This window comes from Triturus cristatus, chromosome 2_2, assembly GCF_964204655.1.
Source record: "Triturus cristatus chromosome 2_2, aTriCri1.1, whole genome shotgun sequence".
NCBI lineage: Eukaryota > Metazoa > Chordata > Amphibia > Caudata > Salamandridae > Triturus > Triturus cristatus.
Window position 1 is genome coordinate 61,877,387 of NC_140582.1, and position 14,046 is coordinate 61,891,432.

A 14,046-nucleotide genomic window follows, 5' to 3' on the forward strand; every position below is an offset into this window, starting at 1 on the left:
GTGGCATTTCAATGAAATCTATTTGCATTCTGGTAAAAGGACCTCCTTCTCTGCCTATTGTTCCTAGACTCATCACTGTCTTCTTTCCAGTATTGAACTGCTGACAAATCAAACATCTCTGACAGATGCTCTCTGCAATCAGCCTGAACTTTGCATTGTACCAGGTTTGTTTAAAGGACCTAATCATAGCGTCCCTCCCCAGGTGTCCCTGGCCATGATACATTCTTGCCATTGTTGACAACATTGAGTTAGGCATAACTGGTCTTCCATCTCTATAGATCCAAACATGATCTTTCTCTCTTGGAGCACAACCTGCCTTGATCCAATCCCTCATTTCCTCATCTCCTGCTTCATCCTGCAACTGTTTCACCTCATCCCATGTTTCAAGGACATTAGTAAACATCACAGAACAAAACAAAAAGACATTTCCCTTTCTCGTCCCTTGTTAATCGAATGATCGTTCTTTGCACAATACTGTGCTATGTCATTTGCAAAACGATTACCAAGAGTAACAAAATCATCTCCTTGTCCATGAGCAGCACATTTTACAACTGCTAGTTCCTTAGGCAGCTGTATCGCCTCAAGCAACTTCCCAATCACTTCAGCATTCTTTATTGGAGTCCCACTCGACGTCAAGAAACCTCTCTGTAGCCAAAGTTGGCCAAAATCATGAACCACTCCAAATCCATACTGACTATCAGTCATCACAGTCACTCTCAAATTTTTCCCAATCTTGCAAGCTTTTGTCAATGCCACAAATTCAGCCACTTGAGCAGACCTTACTCCTTTCAAAGACGAAGCTTCCATAACCTCTGAAACCTTGCACACCGCATATGCTGCACTCAGCACACCATCATCAGTCCTCAGACATGATCCATCCACAAACAACACATGATCACTCTCAGGTAGTGGCAGATCTCTTATGTCTGGTCTCGGTTTTGTACAGTAATCAAGCACATCCAAGCAATCATGATCAACATCATCTCTCACACTCACATTTTCAGCATCTGGCAAGAGTGTTGCTGGATTCACATTCACACATCTCTCAAGAGTCACATTTGATGCTCCCAGACTGATTTTCTCATATTTAGTCAGCCGACTATGTGACATATATTGAGCCCTGCTTCTTGTCAAAAGAATTGCCACATCATGAGGTACGAATACCCGTACAGGATATTCCATTATTATACCCTCACTCTGTTCCAAGCTTCTGCATGTAGCAGCTACTGCTTTCAGGCAACCTGGCAATCCCACAGCTACTGGGTCAAGTGTTGATGAGAAGTACGCAATTGGCCTTTTCAGTCGTCCGTGTTTCTGGATTAACACCCAAAGTGCACATCCATTTCTCTCACTACAGTACAATTCAAACTCCTTCTCATAGTCTGGCATTCCCAAAGCAGGAGCTTCACACATTCTGCTCTTCAATTCTTCAAATGCTGCCATTTGTTCTGCATTCAGTTCCAATGGGTCTTTCACTTCACTTTTGGTCAATTTAATCAGTGGCTTTGCTATCAGGGAGAAATTACTTATCCACTGACGACAATAACCCACCATTCCCAGAAACATCCTCACTTCTCTCTGGGTCAATGGGGCTCTCATTCCTCTGATAATTTTGATCCTGTCATTGGTCACTTTTCTCAGACCGTTTTCAATATTGTGTCCAAGATAATGTACTTCTTTCTTGCAAAACTGCAATTTGGCTGGAGATACCTTTACCCTCCATCTGCCAGATGATTCAGTAAAGCTATGGTATCTACTTCACAAGCTTCACGTGTCTTCGATGCCACAAGTAGGTCATCGATATACTGCACTAGTACTGAACTTTCAGGCATGATCAGACTTTCCAAAGACTTTTTTAACAACTGATTGAATATTGATGGAGTCTCTGTATACCCCTGTGGGATACGGCACCATGCCAAAATACGCTGTCCAAACCGAAATGCAAAAATCGGCTAGCTGTCATGATGCAATGGAATTGAAAAGAAAGCATGACACAAATCAATCACCGTGTACCATTCAGCATCATGAGGAATCTGATACAAAATCACTGACGGATTTGGCACAATGGGACAACATGCTACCACAATTTTGTTAATCTTTCTCAAATCTTGTACAATCCTGAACTTCCCATTAGGTTTCTTCAGCCCCATTATCGGTGAATTACATGGGCTACTCAGTAACTCTCTCAAAACACCCTGTTGAATCATCTTGTCAATTATAGGGGTTATTCCCTCAATTATCTCTGGTGTCAATCTGTACTGTGGGATATTAGGATAAGTGATTCCCTTTTTCACTGAAATCTTCACTGGATCTACATTATTCATCAATCCCACATCTTCTCCAGTAAAATCCCAAACCGCTGCTTTGACTGTATTCCTCAACTCTTGAGGCAAGTCATCTGGATTAAATACAGCATATGTCCCAACAATCTCACTTTCTCTATTATCTAGAGTCATCCTGTACAAGACATCCTCATCTGGTGTCTCAAAAGCTATTCCATCCGGAGTACAAAAATTGTGCAATTCATTTTACACAATAAGTCCCTACCTAACAAGTTCACTGGACTAGTGTCGCAGACCACAAATCTGTGCATATCTGAAAATTTCCCTATTCTTACCCTTACTGGTTCAGTAAGTCGAGTCTTAATCTGTGTATTAGCTACACCAACCACTTGGATTGCTTCGTCCGAGAGAGGAAGATTTCTTATATCTGTTGACCTGACAGTTGGTCTTGTCGCTCCTGTGTCTACCAAAAAAGTAACACTTTCCCCATTTATTTTCCCATCTACAAATGGTCCTGCCTGGTCTATTTCTAGAGTTGCACCAAGTATGCACTCTTCCTCCTCTCTTCGGCACCGTCAGTAGTCCCCTTCAGACTCACTCCCCTCATTCTTTAGCCAGTACTGCTGTACTGGGTTTGAACGTCTCGGTTTGTTTACCTGCTCATCATTGTAGAATCCTGAGTCCTGGTTATATTTCTGGGACCCTCTATTCTGCGGCAAGGGCGGTTTTGGCTCTTGACTCTGCTGTCTGACAACCTTCTGCTGTTGCTGCTGATGATTACACCCCTCGTTCTGCACCTGTTGATTCAATGATTTATTCTCATTACTCACTGATGGTGGATTCGTACACTCGGATCTCCAATGCCCCAATTGTCCACAGTTGTGACATGGGAACTTCTTTTTGGCCTCCTCTAAATTCCCCTTTCCTTTTCCTGTACCATATCTGGGCCTATTTCCTAGATTATTTGCTTGTTCCACCATCTGTGCTTCTTGTCTTTCTGCAACTTTCACCTGTGCCCACATTGCTTTCTCTTTCAGCTTTCTTTGTTTTGCCTCAATCTCATCACTGAAGTACTTCGCATGTCTCAAGATTTCATCAATCTTTTTACTCTGCCTGTGTGCTCACGAATCCTTTCACTGATTTCAGGTCTCAAGCCATATACAAATCTGTATACAAAATGACTCAAATCCTTATCACCCAGGTGTTCATCCCCACTAAACTGTTTAAAAGCCAGTATCAGCCTTTCATAAAAAGCATGAACTGATTCTTTTGCTTCCTGATGTGTCCGATCTATCTTAACCCAGTCTGTTTCTTTAGGGGGTACCTTATTCTTCAGGAACACAATAACCTGCTCGTACTTCTTCATCACCTCCGGGTCTGGTGCTCCTGTTTTCTGATCTCTTGGATACTCCTTAGCAGGCCAATCTACAACTATTTTGCACTCTGCCCACAAGTCTGCTGGAACAATTATATCAAACAGACAATTCAGGTCAATCCACAGCACTTTTGACAATTTCACAAACCTATCTACCTGCCTATACCACTCGACGGGCTTTTCTCTCAATCGAGGGAAATCATTCGTAAATGACAAAATATCCTGTCTAGTCCATGGGACATGTACATATCCTCCTCCAGGAATCTCTCTCATAGGATAGGCATCCACTGTTTTTTCCTTTTCTCTCATGGGAAATGCTGAGTAAGTCCTGTCCACTGAATCTTCCCTTTTCTTGTACCACCTATCCTTCCATTTTTCCACATCACCCCATTTTCGCAATAAGGAAATCATTTCCTTAATCTGCCCTGTTCTACCAACATCATTTAAATTCTCAATGTCTTTGTCATAGAAATCCACCCTGTAAGGCTTCTGCAAAGCTTTCACCTTATCCATATCAACTCCCATTTCACTCGCTATTCCTTTCAACCTGTCATGTGTACTTTTAGCCCTCCAGGTAATACTCTTGCACATGAATAACAACTCTCCATCATGATGATTTTTCAACATCTCTGTAGGAATTGTTCCCGCTATGAGTTCATCCAGTTCTATGCGCAACCTGGCTACATCCACTGCCTGTGAATCTTTATCCTTCTTTTGGAGAACTTTCAACCAATCATTCAAATCCTCAGCCGTTATTTCTGTAGATCTTTTCACTGTACTCACTTGTTCTGCCATCTTCTGTGGTTCCAAAATTGATCTTTCTAAACAACCAGTATTCAATCCTGAATTAGGCTGTACATCTGATCCTCCACCACATGTGTCATGTCTCAGCTGTCTCAAATGATTTTCTTCCATCCTCATTCCTGACTCTCCCGAAGAATTAACCAAACCATTTCCTACGTAAGGAACCGTCAAACCATTTTCACCCATTCTTTGCTTATCAAATATAGGCATAACCGGACCCATGGTTACAGGTACTGTGACAGCTTCTAGATTCTTCGTTAATTCTCTGATCTTTTCTGTCAACTCAGATGTTGTTCTTGCTAACTCTCTTGTTTACTCATAATCATTAGCCCCATACCTCCTCAATTCTGCATCAGGTACCTTTTCTGCACCTTTCCTCCCTTCTGCTTCTTCAACAGTTCTCATTGGATATAGTCCCTCTGACATACTAGCATCTCGCCATCTTCTCATTCGATCATGATGAGTTTCACGATCATATTTCCTCCCAAAAATATACCTATAATTGCCTCCACTCCTCTGCCTTTCTCGCTCATGCACCTCATCTTCCCATTCCACCAATGCCTCAAACTGTGTCGGCCTTGGTCTAGGCTCTAGATACATCATCTTTTCCCGTAAATTTCTCAACACGGCCAGATTAAATGAACCATGTTCCGGGAACGCTAAAACACCATCTTCTTTAGTGTACTTAGCCCAATTGTCTAACCAAATACAAGTATGATACCCATATTTCGCAACCATGAAGGATGCAGGGGTTCTTGTCGGAGGTAACAGTTCGCCTTCTCTAGTTATTATGTCCTTATCCTTGTCGGACCACCTTTTAATTTTACCGAACAAGGATTTCTTTTTCTTTTCCTCCGTTTGGTAATACATTTTAGCGTTTACCACAGCCCTCTAGTCCTTTCCGCAACTGTACGATCTTTTGTACAATAACAGCGCGACTCACACCAACGCACCAATCCTGAAGCGTCTACGTCACCCTGTACTCCTTCCAATCCCTGCGCGGCTCACACCAACGCACCAATCACAGCGCGAGCACTGTTCTAATCCACTGCCCAATCACAGCGCGGTCTTGTCTGACGTCAGTAGTCGCTGCAGTCGCTTCTACTCTGTCTTCTGTCACTCGTCTACCCCTCCTTTACAAAGCCCTCTCAGTAGACTTCGTTTCAGATTCTACAAAATCTATTAGTTACAACATATAAACATCTCCATTGTCTGCTCCGCTAACCACAGAATAGTAAAGAAAGGTCTTTTTCACAAGAATCCCGCTTCTCTCTAGAACAGCGCTTACCTCTGCTCTACCACGGAATTATTACTTTCGTTGACACAGTAGCACATCCCTCTACTCTGCCCTTCTAACATGCATCCAATAACTGTTTCCTCTAGGAATGCTCCAATGAGTCTCACAATTAACTAAATGCTCATACATTCACACACTTTCACACTAGAAAATGTAGCACATCCTCACAGAATCCTGCCTTTCCCGAGAACAGCAAACAGTCTGTCCTACTACAGAATTATAACACACGTTAACCAAGCAGCGCTTACCTCTGCCCAGTCCTTCAATCAAGCTCAGAGAATACCTATTACTTCTCCAGCGATAAGCTTTAACGGCGAACCTTACGGATCCCTGGGACTTAAGACCAGAGTTTCACAGATAACCTTCGCTACCATTCACACTCCTCTTCTACAGAAAATATGTCTCTAATAGTAACACACGGCGATATCACTGATTCCGAACCCAGACAATGCGACGCGCAACTTCAATTGTCACACGCTTTTCCCTGCATACGTACAGTGCCAACAATCCCGTCTTTCCCGAGAGCAGCACTCACTTCCCTCTGCCCTACTACGGAACCGTCACCAGCTCCCTACGTTCCAGAAGCCGTACACACTACATAGAACTCAATACGACGACTTTAACATATACGGTTAGTACATGTATCAACATCAATCAATTGATCAATAAATCCAAAAGCTTATGTACAAGCAATCTATCAGATCAAGACAATAATCAAAACCATCATACTGCTACCAGGAAACTGCTGCAGATCGGAGCTTATAAATTCTCCCTACTTCCACGGACAGAGTAATTCCACAGTCATACGCACATACACTCATCATACGCTAGGGCCCATCACACTAACATTCATTCTACTACTCTATTCACACTGAATATACGAGAGAACTCCTAAATCAATCTGCATCTAAACTGAGGTCAATGCAACCTAATTGATATGTCTCGAGTCATGATTTAAACAATAAGAACACATTTGGAAACTAAATAAATGACAAAGAAATAACCACCCGACACTGTGATTCAAACAAAAGGTTATTTTTATCTAAATGAGTTCAAATGAAAGTCAATCAATAGCAAAATCATTATTCTCATAGTTACCTATTCTAGCTAAATGTCGTAATTAGGTCAGGACAGGTCTCTCAGTAAAGTCTCCCGAGTCGCCGTCCTCTCAATCAGCGTCGCTCCGCTCGAGCATAGGTTCGGGAAGAAGTGGCCTTAGACCCTCTCTAGTCTAACAATATTTATAGTAAAACTTACACATTAAAAGTTACAAACAAGCTCTAAACGTCCGTTGAGCAGAGCGAGCAGGAAAGGATGTTGACTCGCAACATTTAGAAAAACCTCCGCTCTCGTAAATCTCAAAAATAAAAACACGGAAGAAGGAAGCACAAACTAAAAAATGTAACATTCATGAATGCTCTTCCTCGGAATCATAGTGAAGCCACCGCAAGTTTATCAAAGTTCATTGTGGCTTTTATTCTCCCCCAAGGATAACTGGTGACAACTGGAGTCAAGCCCAGAGCTGCTGTCCTCACGGAAACTTTTAATACAGACAGAGGCCGAGGTCAGAATTTCAACCATATTCAGCGAGGCCTCTCTTCGTATTTCATCTACTCAAATGCAGGCTGTAAATATCGGCCATCTTTCACTAGGCCAGAATGGACAATCTTAATTAAAAGAAACACAAAACAACGTTACTACATCGTAATGATTATACAGTGTTAATTCCCACTAATACCCTTATGTGTATGCAATTATCTAGCCATCTGCGACATAAAGAAGCATTAAAGCGTATTATTTCAAAGCGCAAACACATAACAAATAGCACTTTAACCACACATATTTAATTAATTTGCTCACCAACTTAGTTCACGTATTAATAAAGCAACACAAATGCATTCCCACGTGTAATTCTTTCATTAGTAGGGTTGATTAGTCTGAAACTTCAACAAAATTAATATCTAGTAATTAATTATTAGTAATTTTAATTATGACATTTAAAAATATATGCTGATGTTCGGGTTTTGACAGAAAACCCTGCTCCAGCACTATCTCACATAGCACTCGACTGAATTATATAACTAGATGTGAATCTACACAGATTTTAGTTTGATTTATCTATGTTTGCATTATCTTCGCTTTGTACCAGGAATTTTAGCGGACTACGGGCCAGATGTACGACCATGTCATTTTGCGAGTCGCAAATTGTGCTCAATTGCGAGCCGCAATTTGCAACTCGCAAAATGACATGTACAACAGTGTCAGAGACACTGTTTGCGATTCTCAATGGGGTCGCAAATTGCATGCCTCATCAATATTGATGAGGCATTCGCAATTTTTGACCCCATTGAGAATGGCTGGCCCTCCCAGGTATGGTGGCCTGCTGGGCTCAGCAGACCTCCATGTCTGGGACTGCTTTTAAATAAAGCAGTTTAAAAAAAAAATGCAGCCCATTTTCCTTAAAGGAAAATGGGATGCATTAGAAAAACCAAAAATAAAACGTTTTTGTTTCATTTTTTAAGGGCAGGTAGTGGTCCCTGGGACCACTGCCTGCCCTTAAATATTATTTCCTCTACATTTGCAAAGGGGAAGGGGTCCCCCGGGGACCCCTTCTCTTTTGCGATTGCATTACCACCCTCTTGAAGAGAGCGGTAATGCAGTTGCAATTGCGGTTGCGGTCAAAAAACATTCTTAAAAGGCTTGTGGTGTCGTTTTTAAGAAGGGAACGCCCCTTCCTAATAGCGTGTCACAAAACACTATTTTGCGAGTCTCAAATTATTTGCGACATGAAAGTTAGTGTTAATACATGGGCCAGAGGATTTTTGCATGCGAAAACAAGTCGCAAACCCATTTGCACATGCAATTTTCCGTCGTACATCTGGCACCTAATTGTCAAAATAAACTATTAAACATCACTCCGTTTTAAAAAAAAAGTACTTTTCGCATGTTTGATTTTCTTTTTAATCGACTGCTGTGGTGATCATCACCTTGAAGCAGTTAATTAAGAAAATGAATTGCGGCTGCATCATGTTTGCATGCATGAATGTGATGCATGCGAAGGCATGAGTTGTCATGCTGGGTTCCCATAGCACCATGACGCATGCATGCGTACATATACATCATCACACATTTCCTGGATCATTAGAAAGCATTGCAAAGACAATAAGTCTAAAATGCAAGATCTATTAATGCTTGTTTAATTTGTGCTACTATAGTTTGAAGTAGCATTTGCCACACAAAGTTTCACTGCAACATGCATTTTCCCATAATGCTGTACTTAAACATGCCAAGACAGACTCCTGAGTTTTTTGTATTGTTTTCACCTTAAGCAAGGTAACCGGTTCGGTTCAGCAAGCTTTATACGGTATATACAACAACCATAAGAGCAACAAAAGCATATGTTAGCAAACAATTAAATCTTATTACTAAAAAAAAAGTATAAATACAGACGATCCAATTAATTATCACAATAAAATCAGTTGGGGATAAAAATGCTTTTTCTCACATAAATTGCTTTCAAAATGAATGATGCAACATAAAAACATATCTCTGGATCATTAAGTGCAATTAATAGGTTCCGAGCCGCATTAGTTGTTCTTACATTGTGTTTCTTGAACAATGGCTTAAAGTAGAAACTTCTAAAATTCCGATAAAAATTACAAAAAAGTGCATAGAGCTTTGCTTGGAATGCTCGTTGCATGGGCATAGGCTTACAGGACGATTTTTCAATTCGGGAAAGGCAACTAAATGATGAGCAATTCCTAATCGCAACCTTGTTAATACGAAGCGATGTGAAGGTTTGGTGACTAGAGACAGATATCTTTGGAAACCGCCACTGTCTGCATTTATTTTATAAGACAACAATGTAGTATGCTTCCCCACGTTTCTCATACGGGTCTCATTTTTATGAGCCAAAAATCAACCCTTTATTTCCTGTTTGGACATTCCTGTCACATATGCTAAGTTTTCATGTATCTTAATCTTAAATAACTCCTTATGTAGGTCTGTGACATATTTGATCCAGGGGATAGATAGACTATTGTCAAGTTGTAAACAATCCTGGAGGATTTTCGGGGGCAAATTTTGTCTCCTCCTTGGCCCAAATGGATCTCTAGACCATTAGTGGTCGCATAGCAATCATGTCTGATAAATATCTAATTCCCACTTCTTGATGTATTATCTCTGTAGATGCAGACTGGGGCAGACATAACAAGCGTTTTAAGAAGGGATTTTCCTCCAGTTGTAATGCAAAACTTGTAGTGTTTGTAATGTGGCCCCGTACCCCTGCGCCATATAATGCAACAGTGGTACTTCTGGCCTTATAGATATCCACCATATCCTTGATACGGCGAACTCCCAGTTTGGATACAAAACGAAAAATACCTTGTGTGCTCTTTAGCATTCTAGTACGGACATTAGTTAGTTCTTGTGACCAGTCACCCTTGCTTGAAAAAGTAATTCCCAAATAGCAAAAATGGTTAACTGTTTCCACCCTGGTTCTGTCGATAAACAAGTTTTTAATTTCTTAGGTTTTAAGCCACATACCATAGTGAATGTTTTTGCTTTGTTAATTAACAACTTTCTACTAATAATAAAATCTCTAAACTTACCGATTAATCGTTGTAAGCCTACCGGAGTTCTAGATAGGAGCACCGCGTCATCTGCGTAAAGCAGGACCGGTATAGCTTGACCTGCAACTTGGGGTGCATCAGCCTTCACTGATTTAAGCACTGTGTCAACCTGATTTATAAATAGGGCTCCCTGTTTTCAGTTTTTACGGATTTTTACAATGTGTTTTCTGTCTGCATTTATTTTTAAAAATGGATAAATATAGAAAATGTGCTTCTTTTCAGTGACTCTCCGGGCTGTTTTCATGAAATTAGGGCAACAGCTGAGCAGATGGACAGCATGGGAAATTAAAAAACGGGATGAAATTTCTTTAAATAACTGCATTTGTCAACATACATTTGTGGTATAAGGTAAATATTTGCCAGTGGATGTACTGTTATGTAATATTTAGCAACTTAAATAGCTAAAACACGACAGGCATCAAAGTATGAGTGCGCGTCTATCATTTAAATAAATATGGAAATGTAAAGTTTTACAACTACATTTATACGCAATACACAAAATAAATATGGATAAATACAGATAAAATGGCCAAAAATTATATATGGATAAATACAGACGGAAATGTTAAAAAATAAATACCATAAAACCGGGAGCCCTATTTATAAATAAGGTAAAAAGCAGTGGGGCTAGAACACAGCCTTGGCGGATGCCGCGTTTCACCTTACAATTTGGGGTGCACTCACCTCGCTGACCATACCTAACTCGAGATGTCAAACTGGCCAAAGAATGGAATGGTCAACGAGGTCAAAAGCACTGCTGAGGTCTGCAAAACATAAATACAAGCTCCCTTGTCTTGCACATGTATATTTGCCTATTAAAAGCTCTTCTAAAACCATATTGTACTGGCGATAAAATCTCGTTCTCAGTGACCTACTCCTAATCTCGCCAATAAGACTCTACTCATCACTTTTACAGAGGAGTCTAAAAGTGAAATGGGGCAGTAGTTTTTGGCTTCCCATTTGTTCGCTTTTTTGTAAATAGGAACACTAACTGATTGACCCCATGTGGATGGTATACCATCAGTCACTGCTAAATTAAAAACTCTGGTAAGTATGGGGCCCCATAGATCTGGGGATGTTTTATAAACATGTATAGGGACCCCATCGGGGCCAGGGGCTTTACCTCCATTACTACCATTTAATCCCAGCCTAACTTCATCAAGACTAATGTTGAAGGATATTTTTGGCCACTTCCGATGTAATGGACCATGGGGACTAGAGGCCTCACAAACAGGTGGGTTAAAAATGCCAGAAAAGTGTAAAACCCATTCTTCACAGCTTACATGAGACAATAATTCTGGGTAGAAATCATTTTTCAGGAAAGGTGAATTGACAGTTTTCCAGAAGAGCTTATTATTAGATGTATCCGCTGCCCTGGATAGTTTGTCCCATGCTTCCTCTTGGAGCTCTTTTTTCCTCTTTGCGAGCACTAGTTTATAGTTAAATCTTAATTTTTTAATTAGCTCTGGGTTTCTAGGTCTAATACTGAGAGCCTGTTTCAGTTGTTTGGAGGCTTGAGTACAGGTATGATTGAACCATCCCTTATTTTGTATAGTTTTGTCCCTATAGGGGGCTGTCAATATCTCATCAATGGTGCTATTAATTTTGCTGAAATGGGTTAGCAACATGGTGGGGTTAGCATCTGCAGTAAGGCAATATATAATCTCTGCACCACATTTTTTTACAATGTCATATATTACTTTATTCGGGTCTACCCCTTCCCACTTTATTTGGGTTCCATTTGGTCTAAACGGGGTGATATTACCCAAAATAGTGTGTGGAGATGTAAATTTGTTACCCCACACCAATGTTGACATTATAATGCAATTGTGGTCGCTGAGTAACAGCTGTGCAATCCTAGGTGTAGGGCGCAATTGAGCAATACTTGTAGAAATTAATACATGGTCAATCACTGAATTTGAATTTCTGCCAATAAAGGTTGGTATCACATTCCCACTAATATCTTGTGCACATTGCAACAAGTCAAGGCCATATTTCGCCATCATTGTATTTAGTGCTCCTCCATAGTCATTGTGTGGGAAATGTATACAATCGTCCCCTTCATCACTCTTATACCCACAAGCTTTGGTCATGGATAATGGACATATTTGCGTGTTAAAATCCCCTACCCATATAATTACAAAATTAATATTCAATGAACCCATCACATTATCAAGCCCCTTTTCTAGTTCAAATACTGCATTACTACAAGTAGAATCAAAGATGTTATTATAGAAGTTAACCAGTAGCACTTCCCTTCCATCTTTACAATTCAGCCACACAATCTGTGAGTGTGCTCCTATTTTGATCGCTCTTTTAAGGTTGACTAGGAGTTTATGCGACATAAGAATTAGAAGTCCACCTTTGGATCTACCTGCAGGAGATGGAAATGCCAGTAAATCATATGAGGTAAACCCTTCTATATGATCAGTGCACCAGGTTTCCTGTAGACAGACTATGTCATGTCTATTAATAAAGTCTGCCCATCCTAGTAAATCTTTCTTGCTTAATAGGTCAGCTATATTCCACGTGACTATTGTGTGTCCATTTACCGGTAGGTTCCCTGTATTATCATCCAGGCATTCACAAATAATATCGTCATCCCCCTTGTTTGTAACGTCTCTCCATGCGCACTTGTTACATCTAACGTAATATCACCACTGGGTTATCAACTTTTAATTCTCCAGCACCCATTGACCCTTCTCCATTATTGCCAGCCTCCATATTAAATGGACAGGCGACATTATGTCAATCGTTTTCTTCCAGTGTACTTAGAGCTTGATATCTGTTAGACACTGGTAGAGCATATTGGGGAAGATTTGACCCAGCAAAATTCGGATTAGGGGACCCCCGATCGACTCCCCTATTAGTTATTGGTCTTAAGTGTCTATAGAAGAAACCAAGAGGTAGGAGGGACACATTATGATCATATTGTAGTGGTGTGACTGCTCTTTCCAGGGTATTCCTAGCCCAACTGAGGTTTCTAAAATTAATAATAATACAGTCTCCTTCAAACACTTAGCCAAGGGGCCAATCCAGCTTACTCTCCTTGTTAGAAGAATATGGCCTGTGCATCCCACTGGGTAGCCACAATTCTTATCTAGCCAGTTAATAACTTTGTTTTTCAGGGTATGGTCTGATTCCTTTTGGTCCGGTTGTAACTATGGCACGTTAACCATTACTGCCATGTATGGGCAACACTCGGGAGGTAAGTTTATAGAAACACCCACTCTACTCTCAATAATCTCCTTACCACCTGGTTTAGTACAGTTAATAGTTGGTCGATTCAACTCATACCTGTCCCCTCTATCAGGGCATGATTGGTTAAACTGAGATCGCCTTGATTGGGGATGAGTTACTGGCTCATTATGGCCATCATTACTCCCCGAGATAGCTCTTTCTTGGGATACGTAACCTGAATTACTACCAGTTGGCATGCATGTTACCTTGGCGGTGGCAGCTATTCCCTGGGGTGGCTGTTTTGTAAGTACCCCCATTACGCCACTCGGCCTTTCCCATGCACTGTTACCTAGATTACTTAGTATACCATTAATCTTAGCTATTTCTCCATTCAAGTTATCTAGTTTATCATGAAGGGGTTTTAACATTTCTTCTATTTTCAGTGCTACAAGAGCTATAATTTGTGTGCCATGTGTA